The sequence below is a fragment of the Sturnus vulgaris genome, chromosome Z, assembly GCF_052056855.1.
Source record: "Sturnus vulgaris isolate bStuVul1 chromosome Z, bStuVul1.hap1, whole genome shotgun sequence".
NCBI lineage: Eukaryota > Metazoa > Chordata > Aves > Passeriformes > Sturnidae > Sturnus > Sturnus vulgaris.
This window is the reverse complement of record NC_142283.1, coordinates 25,128,256-25,149,151: the sequence shown is the minus strand read 5'-3', so window position 1 is coordinate 25,149,151 and position 20,896 is coordinate 25,128,256. Positions and strand designations below refer to the sequence as shown.

The following is a 20,896-nucleotide window of genomic DNA, read 5'->3' as shown; positions in this document are numbered from 1 at the left end:
TGTATTGTGCAGGGCCAGGAGTTGGACCCTATGATTCTGATGGGTCCCTTCTAATTCGGCATATTCTTTGATTATATGGTTCTGTTTCTTGCCTGATCAGGATTTCTTCAGGTGTTAGGATTAATTTTGGTTTAGTAGTAATGGAAGATGATTTAGAAGACAAAAAATAGCCAGACATAGGGATTTGAGTTTCTTTTGAGTTGTCTGAAAAATTCTGTCATGAATTTTTTTAATTCATGTAGAAATCGTAAGTGTTCACAGAAGAAATGCCTCCTTCATAATATTCGTATAATTTTATGACCAACTTTATAGTTCTTCATCCATTATTTTTCCATTTTTACTGGTTAGATTTCATATGTAAGCTGTAGCAAATAAAATAAGAACCATGTAGAAAATACCCGTGGCTTTGTCAAAATTGTGACCAGTGACTTCCAATATATAATTTAGATGTTGAGCTGAAATGGTGTTATACCCAGCAGGTGTCTGTAAAGGGGGTCTGCTTACAGTTTGTGGTTTTAAGGGAGAGCTGTAAACAAAATGTAACGGCTGCTTGTTTACTGGTGGTTTAAACATGTTAATTCTATATTGAATACCATCTGTCTCCCACATTAGTTAATGATTGTAACACATCTGAGCACATTCTACACAGATAATGTAGGGGGAGTGGAAGGAGTATGGCTTTCTTGCTTTTCAAGTAGATGTGAAATCCCAGAAAGCTCAGGTCGACTGATGCTCTCTCTGTCAGAATCTGAAACCTCTGCGCTTGCCTATACATAGTATTTCCACCTGACATACATCCTGTGTGGTTGACAATCTGAGAAGCTTTGACTTATGATGGTGCATGAATTGGGTTAGAACACATTTACATTGTAAGCTCTGATTATGGATTCTTTCCTGCCACTTTCCTTTTTTTCATTTGAATGCAAGTTCTGTGATGCAATTTAAAAGGAGAGTAGATGTTTGCAAGTTATTATAGTCAAAGCTACAATTCAAGCCTTCAGTAATGAGTTCTGCAGGCTGGTGTTGCTGTTGCTCAGTTTTCCTGGGTGTTTGTCTCTAAAATGAGCTCCGCTCTCTCTTCCTGCTTAGTGAGTCTTTCTATATTAGGGATTAATGTCCAACATAATTCCCAGAGGAAGTGAAGAAATTTGAAGAAGGTTGGTTTGGTGCAAAATACTGTCCTATATCTGAGTAATTGAGAATAGCAATGTAATTTGATTCATGTCACAAATAGCTGGGCCTGAGAGAGCAGAAATGGAAATTGTTTATGCAGGGAGAGTGAACTGCAACATGTTGAGTACTAATACAATACACAAATCCATTCTGCTCTGCTTCTTACGCTGTGTCTTTGTAGTATTACAGGGGATGTCAGTATAAACGAATGTTTGATGTAATCAGTCTGTCTCAGCATCTCTATTTGTTGAATTTCCGTCCGGATTGTACCTTAGCACAGCTGGCTACTTGGTGCAGTATAGTGTTTGTAGGGCTTTCAGATGGAACTATAGTTAAATTTATGAAAGATTTCAAACTGGAATAAAGTTTCTTTTAGAGTACAAAATCAAAACAATAACATGTTAAATAGCACAAAGTAAACGAGAGCTAAGTATAAGCAATCAGGAATTACTCTTGTTCAAGATGTGAGTTACACAGACTGAGAGAGCCTTCAGTGCTGAATACATGAAGGTATTTCCCTTTGACTGTCACGTAGCAGAGTGTATTCTCTGCCCTTGTTCCTGAAGATGCATTTACAGCATTTAAAACTGATGCCTCGTTCTTAAGCACTAAATTCCAAGATGCACTAGTCTAGAAGGGCATTGGAGGTTTTTTGAAATGGACAGAAAACAAGCCAAAAATAATGAAATCTATGCAGATAGGTATTTCATTCCTCTGAATTATATCTTTACCATGAGCTTGCCCATATGGATCCTTACAGATTTTCATTAATTCTTTTGCAAATTCTGTACTTTTACCTGATAACCTTTATGTGAAATTAATTTTGATCTTTTGGGGTTATATGTTCAATGCTGAATTTCTGCATAAAATATAGAACAGAATGGTGAAACGTTTCATTCAGAAAAACAGTCCTCAGTGTATTACTGATGTGAGAGCCAAGGAGAAGAAAATAAGGAGCTTTCACAGCATTTTTCATAGTTCTGTATTTAAGATGTTTGACACTGAAAGTATTTCAGACTAAACCCCTGGTATTAAATTACCTTTTGAGTCTCCATAAGACACCTGTGAAAAGTGTGTTGTGAAGGTGTATGTAAAATTAGCTGAAAAACCCTCAACTAATTTTTGCCAGTGTGTTAGTATTTGTCTTATGTAGAACTAGATGCCGTGCAGTGTAAGGTTCATGGCTTCTTGGACTCTTGGATCAAAGCAAGGGACTACAGGAGCAGATCCCTCCATTTATACAAGAGATACACAAACGAGATTCTCTTGTTTATACCATGGGCTGCAGGGTCCACTTGCGTGGCTGATGTCACTGGGGAGTTTGTAGATCGAGGTTATTTTGTCACTCAGCTGCATTTGAGAAATGCAAAATGGACGGATTTTCCCATACAGCATGGTTGTATGTATGCTGTGGTTATGGTACCTGCCAGTGTGGCATCAGCTTTTGATCCTAATAGTTAAAATGTAAGCTGCATTTCGTATCTGCATGCTCATTCAGATCTGGGGCTGTCTGAGAAAGCAGATTAGTGCATATCAGCCTGTTGTTTGTACCTTGGATCATGTACCGTAACATCCCTGGAGACAGTACTCAGGCTTGCCTTATGAAGTAGCAGTCTGTGTTTCAGGAAGCCACCTGCTATGCTGCTGTTGTGGTTCCACCAAAAGTCAGTCCTTTGGGATTACATGGCTTGTTGAGAAGCTGGGACTGATTTCAGGGAAAGATCTGATCCTTTGGTCCAGGAGCAAACTCTCCTGGAATCTTGCCTCCCCAGCTCTCTATGGAATAAGAAAATAAGTTACTGATAGGAGATAATTTTAATCCCTAGTAAAATTCAGCAAAGTTCAATTTAGCTATTTTGAGGCCCGTGTCTGTGTATTTTTAATCCTATATCTCAAAAACGGTGTAGTCTTTTTTAATGAGTTGCAAGGTGGCATTGTTAATGCAAAACTTATGTTTGGAAGTTTTTCAGCCTTTCTTATTGGTACCCCACTCTGCTGAGTTGAATGGACTTAATAAAATGACAATTTTTAATTGTAACAGAAGAAGGATTTGCCACCTTCAAGTAAATTTTTCAAGCTTTTTTTTTTTTTTTTGAGGGAAAAAGAACTGGGATATTAAATATTTTATAGCAGATGAGAAAGCCTGGAGTTCTTGTTGAAGCCCCTGCCAGTTTTCCTTGCAAAGTAGTTCGAAGATTAGATAAGCAGCACACATGGATTAAACATACCAGTCTGTGTTTTGCTCTGTGATCCTTCTCAAAAGAATCTGGGTCTGCCCAGCAGTGAGTGGAACAGCTATACTGTGAAACTGCTAGATTGATCTCTGCCATTCAATGTTCTCTTAACATGTAGAAACATTTACAAGGAACATGACTCTTCCTGATGCCCATTTGCTTCAGCAAGACTGCAGCAAATAGAACTGCCTAAGTAGTCCTAAACAGATAAACTGAGAATTTCTGTACTTTTGCTGAAAAATTTAGCATCAGTTTCAAACACAGAAGTGCACCGCTCAGCTTGGCCACCAGCTATTTAATACTTGGAGGACATTATAATCTTGTGTCATGAAGAGTAACTTGATTCAACTCCTTCCATTCATGACATCTTGTAAGCATACCTTATTTCAGGTGCTACACAGTTTGATTTAAAGACAATAAATGAATTCTATGCCTAGCTTCCTGCATTTCCCTTAGGGTATAGAGAATTTGATAATACATTTTATATTTATATAAATAATCTATATATATATACTTAAATCTTAGTCTGCTGCAGTATGCTTGATTCAAGTTGAAATTAAAAATTTGCATCACATATAATTAACGTTAGATGAGAGATGTGTTTAATTTAATTACTGCTGTTGTGTGCATTTATGTACTAAGTACACATTTTTCATAAATTCTCCCAGAGAATTATCTTCAGGAGATTTGGTTCAGGATGACATAGTTTCTGTATTTATAAACTCGGTGTTTTAAGAAGACTGACCTTGTTCTAAGGGCTTTTTCCCCCCTACTACAAAAATAAAACAGATTAAGGAAATAGAGAGCAATTGTTCCCTATGCATAAAGAAACTGTATTTCAAAAAAACTGTCTCTTCCCACTGTATTTCATGCTGCTGCCACTCCTGTGTTGTTTTAGAATTCCTTGCTGATTCAAATTGTCCTTTTCATTTTCAGACTTTGCTATAAATAAACACTGATTAAATTTCACTTCGGTCTAGTAGCCTGTTAAGTTTTTGAGTCATACTCTTTGCACTAAAGGAGACATTTTTCTGTGATTTGCCTGCTGTCAGAAGGAAAGAATTAGAAATGAGGAATTTCTGACTGCTGTCTATGTTTTTGAATCTCTTTCTGCCTCAGTACAAAAACAATCAAAACTCTACAAACTTGAAGCAGTGGCACAAACTTTATAATAGAAATCACTTAAGCATTGCAGCTACCTGTTTCTTTGTTAGTCTTAATGGAGAAAATTGGATTCTTACTTGTTAGCATCTTACTTAATAGCTTTTTGATCCATTGTAATATCAGCCAACCTGATTTTGATTTATCTTGGTAGGAGAGCAGTGCACTGCTTGTGTATCAGTACATTGTTAGAAGAAAATAGATCCTGCTGGATTGGGCAGTCTGAGGAAGGTGAGGCTGATGCTGCTTTATGACCCTCGGATTTTATCACATAGTCTCACTCATACATAGTAGAAGAACGTCAGAAAAAATTGCAGTGTGTATAGTTTTCTGTTGCTGCCAAGATCTGACACTCCTGTCTTTAGAATGGAGACTTCAGACTTAGCTGGTGCAAGCTATTAAGATACTCATTGATTAATGAGCATTCAAAGAATAAAAAGGTGGAGCAGCAAAGTAGTCTATGCAAAATAACCTATAATCTTTGCAATCAAGTACACAGGTTTACAATTCCATGATGATAGAGAGTACAGATCTGAGGAATCACATATGTGATTACTACTAAATTGCAGTTTTCTAGGTATTGAGATGTAAATCCATTTCTTGCCTCCACAGGTGCCCTCCTCCTCCCCATCCCCAAAACCCCAAAAATTGGAACAAACAACACTAAGAACAAAAACCTGATTAAGAGTCCAGCCTGTCATGCAAACGGTTTCTTCCATCCTCCTTGTGGACTTGAATCCATATGTCAGCATGACTACCATCTAGAGGCATCCACACACTTACCAGTGGAAGACCCACCTTTCCCCTTGATTTGATATTTTATTCTTTATTTTCTATGTTAGTCTCTGGTTTTTTTCTGAGTTTGGGCTGAGCCTTTCAGTCACCTTGTACCTCCTTGTCTCTGCCAAAACTTTTCAGAAGAAAACAGCCCCCTCATAATTGCCTTTTTGTAATTGGTCCCAGTTTTGCTACAGTCATACTCAGATTTCATAATTTATGTTGTTCTATGGGCAATATAAGCTTTATGCAGTATTATCAACGGGTTTGCTTCAGTGCGGGCGGCTTGGCTGTCCAAAATTCATGCATTATTGCCATCTTAGAGTGCTTGGGTTTGGTTTACATTTTTCAATTACTACGTGGAATTTTTCTGTTTTAGATCTCTACCTAGATTCAGTTCCTTATGATGGGGCTGTTGCCGTCTGTGCTGGAGCATGTGCCAGAGCAGTGGGGTACCCTGATTTTCATATTCTCACTGTGGGCTGTCATGGGTCCTTTACTAAGGCCTAAGCTATTGTCAGGCAGTGTACTCTGCGTTTGCCTCTAAAAATTTCTTTTTCATACCATACATTTCTTACTGAAGTCTTTCTGTTCAGTTTGCTAGGAAATGAAGTAGTATCTCGGTGAAAGATGTAGAGCTGAAACTCTTGGTTTTCTTGCTGTACAGATGCCTAGAAATTTTTTAATAAGCAAGAAAAGCTTGTTTCTGTGAAATCTGCAAATCACCAGCATGCAAGTATATGGCCAAAGGATTTTTACGGATACAGATCTAATTGTGTGGTTGCTGTGGTTGTTTAGGTTTTTTTTTTTTTTGTTCACCTGCTTGGATTGCAGAGACTTGAGACACATTTCTGTAATGATACATTTGCAGACAGAATCCTATGCCTGGATCTGTCAGTCTATTTGGAGGGAGAGTTACTGACGTGCTACTCTGAGGTGTACTAGAAATTATTTTTTACCAGCTGAAGCTTTTAGGAAGTGCTTCAGTTGATTGGTTTTGTTCTTTGACTTTCCTTTTTCTGAATTAATGCATAGTCACAAAATAATTCCCGCTTTATTATTTAAAGAACTGCCAAATCATTGGACTGTTTAGGAAATAGGTTTGAAGAGGAAGCTGATTTTCCCTTGCAAACTGGGTAACATGATTTCTGAAAATTTAGTATACTGATTTAACCTCAGTGCACCAGATACCACATATTGGAATAAGAGCAAGTCTGTGGGTTTTAGTCAAGGAAATTGTTAGTTTGCTCCAGTTGCATGAATATATCAGTGATTTTCACTAGTGATTCTTTATCCTGTTAATGATAAGACACTCCAAGTATGACCTAACAACTTATATGAAAATAATTCTTAATAAACTAGTTGGCCTTTTCAAACTGTAAATTGGTTTGTAAAAAAAAGGTATTTTTACAACAGAAGTCAGATATAATACATTATTTAGTTTAACTGAGAAATTATTGAATTAATCAGATATGGACATCAGCTTAGCATTTTTAATAATGTGATGTTCCTGACAAGAAAAAAGTTGGGATTTTGGACTTATGTGGAATTCTCTGCCTAGCTCCACAGGATGTCTAGAAACTTTTACCCAGTAGTCAGTATGTTAACATCAGACTAAGTTGTTAGTTTTATCATTGGGACAGAAATAATATATGTAATATTTTCAGGGATGCAACCAGGTATTCGCAGTAATATGGTTTATTTTAAAAAAAAATCCAATCAGTAAAAAGTAGTATTATATTATTAATAGTATTATAGTCTCTGTAGTGTCTATTTTTAGGACAGTGTAATGCCTGCAGTTCAGCAGTTTCCTTAACTAATAGGAAATATTGCAAATCTCGTAGAAGGAAAGGATAAAATAAATGTGGGCTTTTTGAATTCTGAAAGTTAATTCTAACTTTGGATTTCTTTGTAATTCTATTAAGGTAGAATTAGACTTTTTTTTGTAATTCTGTTAAGGTAATACCTTGTCCTCCAAGGCAGCTGAAGGAAACAAGTGCTGCAGAGCAGCTCTAAAAGATTTTGGGGGTATTGAAGACCATAATATTTGTGTTCTGTGCATGAAAAAAAATCCAGAGAAAGTCCATAGCTGTGACCACAAAACTTGCAGGAACCACAAGAGTCTATAGTGGCTTGTCTATGCTATTTTTGAATATATTATTGAAGGCATAATGGTTTTGCCTGTTTCATAGTTGTACATTGGGTAGAAAGGTGTCATTCTTAATGTTTTAGTGTCTTGTGACAGAAACTGTCATTAGAACTGAAAGTCTACAAAAGTATAAGCAAAGAGCTCTCAATTTACATTTTATTTAAGACAGCACTTAGTAAAGCAGACAAGAGGGTAGATAAGAATTTTGAGGATTTTAATTGCTGATGTTATTGTGGTATAATAAGCCAGACAAGGTGATTTCAGAGAGTTTTTTGATTTATTGCTGCAGAGTGGTCTGTAAAATGAGCTTTTCAGTGCTAAGACAGTTGGAAGATTGAGAAGAAGACTAAAAACATGTCTGTCTGTCTTGGTTTAAGACTCTTTTAAATGAGTTACCTCCCCTTAATTTCAACCAATCCCTTTCCACCAATAAGGAGAAATATGAGTAGATTGATGAGAGTCAAAAAGTAGCAGTTTACTAACAAGCAAAACTGCACCAGGCAAAAAAATAGCAGTAAATAATCATGAGATACAGAATTGCTAAATCTCACTAACTCCCCCAGAGCAAAAATAAACCCGAAATAGTGGAAATACACTCCCTGCGACAGGGAGACAAACGGAAAATGGTGCCACCGCTCTCCCCCAGGATGGCACTGCCCAGGAGACAAAGGGAAAAAAGATGGCCACAAACGTCCCCAGGGTGAGTCTTCTTATCTACTCATGGGAAGTCAGTTTTCCCCATATTTGCATTAAATTAAATAGGGTTGAATATATGTCAATACTGTTTTTGTAATAATTCTTTTCTTTCATTGAGCTTGTGGTGGATTGACCTTGCCTGGCTGCCATCTCCCTGCCTCTCTCTCACTCTTCCTTCTCAGTAGGATACTGGGGAGAAAATAAGATGGAAAGGCTTGTAAATTGAGATGAAGAGGGGGATTTCCAGTTGCTGTCTTGGGCAAGGTAGATTTGATTTGGGGAAAATTAATTTATGGCCAACTAAAATAGAGTTGTATGGTGAGGAACAAGGACAAAACATGAAGCCTTGCTCTCCCCCCTCACCTTTTTCTGTGCTCAACTCTACTCCTTCATTTCTGACTCTTCCACCTCCTCTTTCCTGGAGTAGGGCACTGCACCCCAGACAGAGCAGGCTGCAGCTCAGATGGGAAAAGTGAGGTAATTTCTTCTTAAATTAAGACTCAGATTTGGCAAGTGTTAGTACTGTGAAGCTTAGAGCCTAGAATCAGTTTTGGCAGTGTGCAGCTAAAGTGCACTGGGTAGCCTTAGGGTTGCTTAGGGGATGCAAAGTTGGGGGTTTTGGGATTTGGCAGAAGGGACCAGTGCAACTGCCTGTGACTTGGGCAGTGTCCTTTGGTGACGGGAGAAATGCAGGCCTTGGGACCAAAATGGTAAAAAGTGTGATTTATTGGAAAAAACATAACAAGCCTCCCAGCTTGGTAGGAAATCTAGGGAAGCTAATGTGCTTGCAGATGGCCCTTTGATACTGTCATCCGAGTGCTTAGGATTGTGGTTGGCAAAGCCCCAGCACCAGCTGGTGCTGCAAGGCTTGGTCCGGACATGGACTTGTGCTGTCCACACTGCCAGCTGAGCTCTCACAGAAGGCACCCATCTTCCCCCGTGCATGTATATGCGTAGGAGGAATTGCCTAGTGTATGACCAGCAGAGTTCAGATTCTTACAGGAAAAACAATACGAAGAGAGCCACAGCTGCATTTTGTATTATGCAGAAATGGATCTGAGGTGAGGAAACCCTGGACCATGATGGTACAACCTCTCTGGGACATGGGAAATGTGTGGGGATGGGAGCTGTAGTTGTCGTGGCTGGGAGCCAAGGGAGATGTCATTGCTGCTCAGCAGCCTTTGGCTGCTCTGTTTTATAGTCACTCAGGTGCTGCTGTTCTGGGGTACCAACAAACTCTCTCTTGATTATTTCGCTTAAATGGTTTTTGGTGGCTTAGTTCTTTGCAGTGGGTGTGGATTATTGACTTTGAGCTTGTTGGCTCTTCTTTGTTGCACCTTGAACATTTCAGTTTGCTGATATTTTTTCATTTATTTTCAGTGTAATATTCAGGTTTCCTGGATGAACCCTCAAAATATTTGCCTGCATGCTGTTAGTCTTATAAGCTGTAAAATAAATCTGTATTTGGCTTCTCAGCTTGCTGGTTAGCTGAACTGTGATTGTTACTTAGATTCTAAACCATGCAGAATTAAATACCATAGTACAAAGAATTATTTAGGTGTTTTTAGAGTTTTTTCTTGGGTTTGGGTTTGATTTTCTTTTTTTCTGTTTGTTTGGATTGGGTTGGCCTGGGTTGGGTTTTATTTGAACCTTTGTGGAGGAAAGGGATAATATAGGTTTTCTGAATAATGTATTGGTTTTTCTGTTGCTACAGTTGTTTCTTTTTCTGTTAGGATTTTGCTGTTATGTTACATTCATCTATTTTGCAGCTATTCATGTGCATTTCTTAGCTCAAAACCTCTCTTCTTCCAATTCTGATGGTTGTTTGGAAGAAATCTATTACGTGATCTCCAGGTCTGCTCCACAGTATTTACTGAAGTACAGTCTGTGGAGACCATCACAAATTGCCTTCCAAAGTGTGCTTCAGATCCAAGCTAAAACACGTAGGTAAGCCCACTCTAAGAAACTGTCTCTGTCAACCTCTGACAAAATCTGCAAGCTGCAGATTTTTTTCCCATTCTCCTCGCCTTCCTCTCTGTTTCCATTTTTTTCAGGCTTTTTTCCCCCTGGAACTGATGTGAGTTGGAAGTCCAGGGACTTTCAGAAAAGCCAAACCCTTGGTCATAGCCTGAAAGATCCATCACTGTTTTCCCAGGACTAATTTTAATTTTTTAATTATGGCTATAATCAATTTTTTGAAACATTCAATTTGTAGTGACTCACTTTTAGTTCCAGAGCTTGGATGATGTGTATTTGAGCTCAGGATCTGCACAAGTAACTGTCAGCAGTTAGCTTTTAGTAACTCTTATGTCAGAATTTCTGAAGAATGTAAGGAAGAGTATGTTGTGTTAATATTTTTAAAAGTGAAGTGAATGTCTAATACTTGTAGCATGGTAGTTTAATATAAGTCCCCTGTAGGATAATGGAAAAATGGCAGGCCTTTGTTAATGGTGAATGCTGCAGTTCAAGCAAGCAAGCAAGAACTTAGGGGGTCATAATGGTTTGTGCTTTTTCGGAGGTTGGATTTACTGTTCATCATGGGTTTTACAACTTCTGTCGAGCTAAAAGTTTACCTGTCCAGAAAAGTTCATGTAACTTAATACTGACAGTAGCCACGTGCCTGACTAACTTGAAGCGTGGTGTTGAATTCTGTAGTAAAGTGGTAATCTTAAAATTATTCTGTAGCAGACTGCAAAGCTATGAGAAATACATAGTTCTTCTTTATTTTCATTGCTTTTAAGATCTAGTTCCATGTTTAAAGTTAATTCAGTGACTTCTTACCTTCATTGTAAAGCATGTTTAAAGCTTGAGAGAGATCACATCCTCTACTTTTTATCTTGCATCTAAGAAACTAAAAATGAAAGGATGCTGTAGTGTAGCAAAAAAAGGGAAATTAGCATGTGCATTCTTATAATGTCACATAGGCAAAGCTCAGGTATTTGAAGAGAGGTCAGACAATGCTTTGTCTGATGGGTAATGGAGACCAGGGCATGGATTTTAATTTGAGTTAAATACCACCAAAGAGTCGAGCCTAGAATACCAGTTAAGCTTGGATCTCAGACAAGAAAGATGTTCTATTATAGGAGGAATGCTCCTTCCTTGAAAAAGAATTAAAAAAAAAGCAAACAAAAAACAGAATAATTTCAAATATATGATTCCCTGGAATTACAGAATCTCCCTTATCTAGGTTCAATGGAACATTTAAGAGATACCTTATCTTCTCTTTATAAAATATAACAAAGCAAAATAATTAGGGCTCCTATTTCCTGTAGAGAAAGGGTTATGGGTGCCTTTGAAATATGTTGCCTTAATAGTAACTTCTGAGGATAAGTGAGAGGAGCTCAGCATGTCTGCAATCAAAAAGGAGAAAAATACTAATCAATTAATAACTAAATACTTTAAGTACTTCAAGTGTTGCAACATTTCAGGATTGTTCTGTTCTTCCTTTAGTTTTATTCATGTTAAATAAAATCACCCTTTTTAGCTGCTATTTTTCTGTACTGTAATTCCTCTAGTTGGATGTGTCAATAATATAAAAGGATTTTAGAATGTTAAGAATGCATTATATAATATTTTAAATGAAATACACACTTCTAAAATCTACGTATTGCTATCTAAAAAGAGAAGGAAGAATAACGTACTTCTACAGAAATGTGAGCCATCTGAATTCTTTTGGGTGTTGTTTCTTTTGAGGGTAGAATAATTTTTAAAACTAGGCAACTGCCACATTATGTGTGTTTAGAAAATATTTAATCTGTATTCTGTTTTGCCTATGACTCCTAAGTACTTTTACCTGTATCCTTTTACCTGCTATCTGTATGTCCTCACTGAGACTGATCTGTGTGGAGATTCTAGCTGTAAATACTGCATAGAGATGTGAAAAGTGTGCTTGGGTGATTCTTCTCAATTTTCTTAGTTCTCTTCCAAAGTCTCCTGTGTAGCTGTGTTCTGGTCAGTTTGTTTCTTTAGCAAGTAGAGACTGGCAAGTGTATGGGAAGCATTGTGTCTTTTACAGAATGCACCTGCTTTTGATTTGCATGATCTGGCAGTAGTGTGTGTGATCTAGTTAACTTGATTAGCATCATCAGATTTTTTTTTTTCTTAACCTGATGGGACCCCAGTGGCTGCAACCAGGCATCGCTCCCATTTCCCTGCTCAGACTGTAATTTCTGAGCAAGCTGCACATCTGAGTACCCTGAGCTGTGTGCAGTGTGATTGCTAATACTCCTCAAGTTCTGTTGTGAGCTGCAGCTGTGGAGAAATGCCAGCCTTCATTAGGGTTTAATTACGTCTGGGGAACAGATTTCATGTGCAGCTATTTCCAGTAAGAGGAACGTGCTTGTGCTGAAAAAAGTAGGTCTCAGTCAAAATCTTCCTCAGTTCAGAGAAACCAGTGGTGTTGATGTCTTCCTTGTTTGGATGAGTATAACCCCATCAGCTCTGGGGGGTAGCCCAGGCTTGCTTTCAAACTCATGGAAGGTGCAGAAATTGCTAATGTTACGAGCTAGGAAAAAAAATTGTTTGGGGAGACTGGAGCAGGCAGACATGTCTGATGAGGCCAGTCAATTGCAGGTGCTAGTCTAGCCACACAGACTCCACCTGCTAATGAAAATCTGGTGTGTGGTGCCTTGTGCTGCATCTGCTTTAGTGTACAAGTGGCTGCAGCATTTCAGAAAGGTTGTAACGGTGGAAGATGTGCTTGAGAGTTTTTTACCTCTTCCCTCAGGACTATGCTTGGAAGTAAACATATGGGATCTTCCCATATGGTTTTGGAGATGACCATCTGTATGGTGGGGCACTGTAACACAGCTGCCAATCTGTGAGAAAATAAAGGTGGCAGATGAGTTTTCCTTGGAGCCTTTGGAAACTTGTGAGCTGGGCTATGTAACTTTGATTTTCTGATGTGGACTGAATGAGCAGCTTTTCCTTGAAACAGAAGCAGTAAAATGATCTGCAAGTGTTATTAGAAGTTGATGGTTAGAGATGGGATTGAGCTTATTATGTGCGCTAAAATGGTAACAGAAAATAAAATAGAAGAGAAGGCTGTCCATGTAGGGAGGAGAAAAAAATTAATTTTAATCTCCTGTTACTTACATCTGTGCATTCCTACTTCCTCCTCCTTTGCATCTATTGTTTTGTGCCATAGTTCTTGTTTCTTGTGAGATATTTTTTCCTTTGCTATATACCTACAAGTATACCTAGAAGACTGAATCTGTTGAAGTAGCATTTAATAATTCCGGGAATACTGTGGTTTGAAACCACTAAGGTTTGCGTTCCCTTTTTTTTTTTTTTATTTTTTTTGTAACTTCAGTTGTGACTATATTCTTTAAATTAAATATCTTTGGTGGGATTTTACTGCTCCTTCATGAGTTTTTGCTAGCCTGCAGTCCTTACTTAATTTCTGTGAATGGAAGCAGATAGCTGATGTCTTGCTCTCACTCTGAAATAAGAGACAAACTAGCTAGTACTTAAAACCTTCTTTTCAGTAATGCAGCCCATATATATATCAGGTCCTTTAAAAGCTTATTGGATCATAGATAGAAAGTATTAGCTCAGTTGTTCTGATTGACAGGAACTTGGATGCTCGTGACCAAATACTTGGGAATTTTAGCTATCTCATCTCCCTGTCTGGCACGTGCTTTGAATACGCTGAATAATACCACCACATCCTACGTACTGTGTTTGACAGTGACTTTCTCAGAGACAGACTTGGAAAAGTCATTGTCAAAAAGACACGTAGTAAAGTTCTAGTCTAATAAAAATAAAGATTTAAGTAATAGCTGTCTATTTTGAGGTGTTTCCTGCTCCTAGTATAAAAATAGGGTTGGGGTTGGGGGATTGTGTAATCCAGTGGTTTTGGTAACTATGTGTTACAGTTGCCAGGCAGTGGTAAGTTTTTAAGTACATGAACGGCAAGTAAGTTCTATATCCTGTCTATCCCAATTTTTGGGCTTAATTCAGGTATAGCTCCTTTGGAACTTGTGAAATAAAATAAATTAAAGGAGGATCAGGTCTTTTAATTCTGTGCTGTCTGAACCATGTTTACTTTTCATGAGGAAATATCCTTAGCTTGAAGTTCTCAGATAATAATGAGTCTCTCAGAACAAATGCATTTGCTGATTGAGTGACAGAAGTTATTAGGGTTTCATCACTATTTCTGTACCATTTCCACGAGTTGAAACAGTATTCTGTGACTCAGCTGAAAAAGCTGATGAGGCTGACAGACTAACTAGCTGGACTTTACTGTCTTTTGTTTTTATCTTGGTATTCCTTAAAGCTGTGTATTTGCTGAAAAACCTTCTATCACATTCTAGCACACCCTTCATCTTTTCTTGAAGTGGTCTCAACACCATCCAGAATGTTTCTGTGCACCTGACACAATCCGTGGATTCATTGCATGAAAGAATTAAAAAAGCTAGAGTTTAAGTCATTTGAAAACCTTGCTTCCTGTAATAAAATTGTTGTTTTGAGGAGGTAAAGTTGAGGGGGAATTCAGTGAATCCTCTGTCTTGCATATATCCAAGATAGTTGTGTCAAGACTGTGTGATACTGGCCTAGAATGCAGCTGAGTAAGACTGTTACAGCTGGAAAGGTTTGATCGAGTCTTTATGTGTAGCCAGAGAGGAAAATCCAAGGGTTTTTTTGACATGCATGTTCTTACTTGGTAAATAAGGCATTTTTTTCCTTTTGGTTGGTTAGATCTAATCCCTCTTTGCTCAAATAGAGAGAAAAACAGTCTTCATAGTCTTAAAAATGTTTCTAGTGTAAAGATAATTTTAGTTCAGAATTCATCACTGGGGAGCCAGCTTTTTCCACTGTATTCTCTGGGTACAGTTCTGCCCTTTCACACAGAGGACAAAGAATGGTAAATTACAAACAGTCATGAACTTAGATTTGGTGTAGTTTCACTTTTCATTGTTGTACTCCTAACAGGGATTGGACTAGTTTCACATTTTAATGCTGATTTTAAATGCTGTGACATTGAATACTTATAAATATTTAAATACTCGACACTGCTTGTATACTATTTAAATTTTACATTCTCCTTTAAAAATTGATTTTATTTGTAGCCATGATTTGAATACCAGAGTAACAATTCCAGCATTCAAAGTTTTAGATTGTCTGCTAATTACAGATGCAAGACCTAATACCCAGGAATAAACCCAGCAGTAATGTGTCAGAAAATGACACCAGAGTGAAAGAGAACCCCAAATTTGCTTAGTTTAGCTGTTAGTAGGACTATTACTTACTTACTATCACATAGGTAGTGACAATAGTCAGTTTTATTCCCTCAACCACTCATGATCTGGGATTTGTGATGTATTTGTTCCAGTGTTTTTGGTCTTGTGTGCCTAATCATTGCGCTTCACTGCAGAGGTTGCTTGTGGTTCCTTGTCAAGATTTTTCTCTAGTGCGTTTGGTTAATCTCATCTGTTTGGGCCATAGTATCTGTTAACCTTTGGCAGCAGGTGAATGGTTTCCGTCCGTGTATTGCCTCTATTTGTTGTGCAGGCAGGACTTCCGGGTCAGGTGGTGAGAAGGATCTGTTCCTTTTCTAATCAGAGCATTCCCCATCTCCAGTGCCCTAAAGTATTTATGAGATCTGGGTTGTCTGCATTGAAGATTACTGAATGGTGTTTCTTGCTCAGGAGTATCTTTTAGCCTTGGATAAGATGTGAATTGGAAGGGGAGAAAAGTGTAATTTGTTGGGAGTGCTCTAAATGCTGGTAATTCTAGATCTGTCTACTATTAACAAAAGTTGTGAGTTCTTGTGTGCAGAGCAATATTGTGCATGCAGCTTTTCTGCTTTGCAGTTATTACAAGTGTTCACAGTTTTTCAGCCTCATTATTATGAACCAATATGTGTGTGCATGTGTTGGGGTGTTAATGTCAGTTTCCAGGTGCTGGTTTTGCTGACTGGCAAGAAATGTAAGTTTCACAGCTTTTTTATTTAAAGCTGTTTTGGATATGCTTACTTGGCACATGGCAGCAGAAGCAATAAAGTTTCCCAAGCAGCTTGCAGTTAAGAAAAGAGAGTTACATTTTCAGGAGGAGAACTCCTTCAAAGTGGGCATTTCATATGTTGTTTAATTCTCAGAAATTTCCTACCATAGGGGCTCTTCAAAGAAAAAAAAAAATTAAAAGTGGTTCTCATCTGTTTGTGAAAGACTGTGTTGGTTTTTTGAGAGGTAGCTTGTGTTCATATGTCTTGTTGAGATTTGTACAAGTGAAGCATTGGTGTATTGCTGAAGTCAGGAAAAACAGAGGTGCTTTATGAAATTCCTCAGGGAGTGTGCGAAGAAGAGTTCCCGGTGAGGTGGGATGCTTTGAAAATTCAGTCAGAGGTCTCTGTATTCCCAGTGTCTTTTAAAGTAGTGTGTATGTATGTTAAAAGAATAGCTATTTTTCATGGAAGACATGGGTAAATGTAGCTGAAGTATTTTAAGGAAAACTATTTTGTTCACACACTCAACTTCAAAGTAAGAGGAAACAGTAATGCTTCTTACAAATTAAACAATTAATTACAAAAAAAAAAAAAGTGTATATGTAAATACCCCTCATGATGATACAAACTGGGTCTGGTGGGGACAAGTAGCAGATCTGGGAGAAGGCCTGGACAGCAAAATAAGTGTCAGCAGTACCTGGGGCAGTGTGAGACAGACATGATCCTGAGAGCCAGGGTAGGATAGAAGCCATGCCCTCAGCTCAGGGCCTGCCAGAACCCCCCTGGGTACTTCCTCTCTTTTGAGTCCCTGATCTAGGGATAACACTGGTGGGAAACTCTGGGAAGCCACAAAAGACATGGAAGAGGCTGCAGAACCAAGGCTGCTTCAGCTGGGAGGAGGGACAGCTTCTGTGTCAACAGCCCACGGGATGGGGGAGATACAGCCAGGCTCCTCACAGTAGTGTGCGGTGAAAGGAGGGTTAGAGGCAGCTCAGTTATGCTGAAACAGGGGAAATTGAAATTGACTATAAGGAAGAAACATTTTTCCTGCAAGGACAGTCCAGCACTGGCGTTGGGCCCAGACAAGCTGTTGCCATCACCAGTCTTGGAGGTTATCAAACCCCAGCTGGGTAAGGTGCTGAGAAGCCTGGTCTTAGCTCAAAGCTGGCTGGTTTTGGGCAGGGTTGTACTGGAGACCTCCTGTGGTCCCTTCCTGAGTTATCCTGATATCCTTTATGTGACAGAAAAATGTGCATGTGTAGTCTTGGTTCCATGTGGCACCCAGCTTTGTTCTGAGACAGTAACTATAGTATACAGACTTATCAAGAGTGTGATCTTTTATTTACGTCAACATTAAACTGTGGAAACATGATGCATAACGATCTTATAAAATAAACTCTTAAAGTAATATTTATGATAATAAGAGTTGCCTTTCTGCGTATACAAGAAATCAAACAATTATTCCTGTGGACTTGAGTAAGAAATAACAACCTGAATTGGAATCTGAATACTCACACTTTCACGTTTTCTTACTGCATATCTTTTCCTGAGTAGAACTTGGCATACATGTTGTGGTCTTGCTCTGAGGTGGTAGTCTACCCTTTGATGGTGTTTTAAAGTAGCAGAGAAAAAATCTTGAACTTACAACTTTATGTTGCTTAAGAAACATATGGATATATTAATTTTTTTCTTTTTTACAGACAGGAAGGTAGTTTAACCTTCAGGAAAGAGTTAGTTGCAGTAGTAATTAACCTCTGATTTCTTGATTGTGGAGACAAATTCATCCATCAAGTCCTATGTGCAAAGCTGGGAGCGCTTACAGAGCACTTTCCCAAGTATGTTTGATTACCAGAGCACAGCTGCTGTTCTGGGTAATTAATATGAGACCTTAATATCATTCCTATAGGTGTACTGTCTATATTTCCAAGGTCAGATAATCTCTCTTGCTTATATTGTCTTCTTTCTATGGCATTTTATGTAGGTTATTGATTTTTGTGTTTGGTTGCAGGAAATAAAGTGGTTTTTGCAGGTCTGGTGGGAAAGATCAGGCAGACCTTGTATTTGCTTAAGGAAAGTGCTGCTAAGAATAAATAATAAGGCTTAGTAGTCTTAAAGGTACCGTATATAAACAGGGATTTAGTAACTTCTAACTCCCAATGTGTTCTTTAACTCACTATCTTAAAGACTGATCGTTAAACAGTAAAATAAATGTTTTTGATTTAGAAGCTTACTTTCATTGAAGGTTACTGGGATTGAAGTGACCTAAGGACATTCATTCAGATCAGATTTCCAAGTCAACTTAGTTTGAACCAACTAAGAATTGTTTTAGATTTCAAAATAAATAATAAGCTATTGTTTTCAAAATAAAAAGCTTCGTTTATATGAGGAAAGGCAAACAGAAGAACATTTTTCAGTAAAAAGCTTTTAGTAAGGCTTAACATTTCCTCCTTATCCCTTCAAAATACGCAGCCTTGAAAGTTTTGGGACATCAGGAGTTGAAATCAAGCTGAGAGGATTCTTTAGATGAGAAAAATTTTACACGTGGAACTTTGGAAGCTATAATTTGTCAAAGGAAAATGATGGATCTCCAAGGTGTTTTGTAGCCGTATTTTTTGTGGTTTGTAATCCTTCTAAGACATGTCAGTGATGCTGTCTGTCCATAAAACTCATTATGTTGCAAGCATGAATTAAGACTTGTTAAACAGGATAACATATTTTCAGCAATTACTAGTACTTTTATTGTCATAAAAAATACGACATTTGATACCTTATTTGACTTGAGTAACCTTCATGTGACTGATTTTTTGCCTTCTTTGCTAAAAACATAATTAATTTGAAGTTGTGTCAGGATACATGTGATAAAATTTCAGGAAGTCGATCATTATCCTGTGCTTATCTGCAACTTCATTTCTTTTGACTAGCACTACCCTTTTTCCGGGGATGACCGATGACACTGAGCCACAAGTCAGGGGCTAATCGAACACAAAAAATGTAAGGTAGATTTTTTTTAACCAGCCCTCTATTTTAGCCTAATTCTGTCTATGTGGAAAAGAGTGGAAATGTTATAGTTGGCTTCAATGAAAGCAGGCCATGTTAAAGAGCCTTCCCAGCCTGACCATTCACGAGACTCTGACAGTTTCACTCCCATCACCAAGGACTGTCACTGCTGGGACTGAAGCCCCTTCGTGTGGTGGCCGCTTCCAGTGACCTGAATCCTGCACTCTCACAGGGTCAGCCTAGGTTTCCTGTCCGATTTGACTCCCACAGCAGAGGCTTGGATGTCTCTGTCCATAAAGCCATGTATTCACGGTGCAGTAACACAGAAACAGCTCAGGAGGGAGCCTGAACAAAGGAGCCCTTGGGCTCTTATCCCCTCACAGTCCAAGTGTGCCAAAGTCTCACTGTCCCTCCCCAGTCTTTGGCTCTGGTCGTGTCTCCATGTCCATCCTGTCCATCCACCTGGCCAGCATCCTCCTGTCCTGTGTTGTGCAAAGAGTTGGCACTTCTCAGCCTCTTGCCTGGGGCTCCTGCCTCCCAAAGTTCAATCTGCAGCTCACACTGTGGAGTGCAAACAGAGCTGCCTGCACCAAATGTATTCCTCTGCTGTAATCCTCCTTGGGAAGGACTTTCCAAAGAGCTGTTGCACCATGGCATCCTCATCTTTTTTTATGGCTTAAAAGTGGAAAGATGTACAGTATTGTTGTTCTTGCTTTCTTATCATATGCTGTGTGGGGAAAGAGTGTTTGGTTTATTAGTTCTGGTGCACACCGGCATAGACACCTGTATTCTGCCCATTCTTTCCTAATGTCTTAGAAGTCTTAGCTGGAAAGGACCTTCTCTTGTCACTGAAGCCTTACTAACACACCTTCATTAGCTGGAAAAAACAACCTGAGTTTTTCATAGTTATTTTGAAAGGGAATTAGTTTGTGTACAACATCCTTATTGATTGACCTAATATGATTTATTAGCTATTACTTTACAGCTGTGATTTTTTTTTTTAAGGACTCCTGTGTTTAAAGGGATTAAACATTAGATGTAACAAAAACAAGGAGTGTTCACTGAGCTGGAAGCTGCATTGTCTGGATTTCCTGTAGAAGTATAGTGCAAGTGATACACACCTTGGCTTGCCTGCCTGTCAACTTTTCCAATAGAGAGCAACTGAAATTGCTGTTGCATTCTCATCACAGGAAATTATTCTCACAGAGTTAATTTAGTTAGCAAAGTGCCTCCCTGCCCCAGTTTACTAGATTTGATCCAAGATTAGTATTAATTTTTTTAGTTTGAAATTGACACATGCTTTTATAGATCCTTCAAGTTAGCAGTCTTCCAATAGATACCTTTTCTTTTAGTACTTACTAGTAAGTCACAAGAGCTGTATTTTATTTATGGATATGTGGCTTGATTTAGGTAGCTAAAATGGTATTACATGTCCTCTTCATGACCCCGCATCTTAAAAACGTAGGACAAGGTTCCAAGTAGCTGAAGCTGTTCTATTAAAAAAAAGCCTTGTGAGCTAGATAGGTTTGTTTCTGTTCCCTGCATATTTTTATTATTGGCAGACCTCCCTAGTAATCATACAACCTTTTGAAATTTTTTTACTCAAAGTTAGCAAGGCTGAGATGCCCCACTAGTCTCAGTGTGGTTGTGGTTATGAATATTAGTAGTGTCTTCTCTGTATTTTAGGAAAGAAGCCACTTAACTGACTATAGGTAGATTCCAGAAAGAAAACTCTGTTCTATCTAGTTGTTGTGTGCTTCTCTG

General features: G+C 38.4%; 1 protein-coding gene across 1 annotated transcript in view; it reads left to right on the top strand.

The window, feature by feature from the left end:
• PTAR1 (protein prenyltransferase alpha subunit repeat containing 1) overlaps positions 1-20,896 on the top strand; it is a 91,955-nt gene that overhangs the window by 70,330 nt on the left and 729 nt on the right. The window lies entirely within an intron of this gene.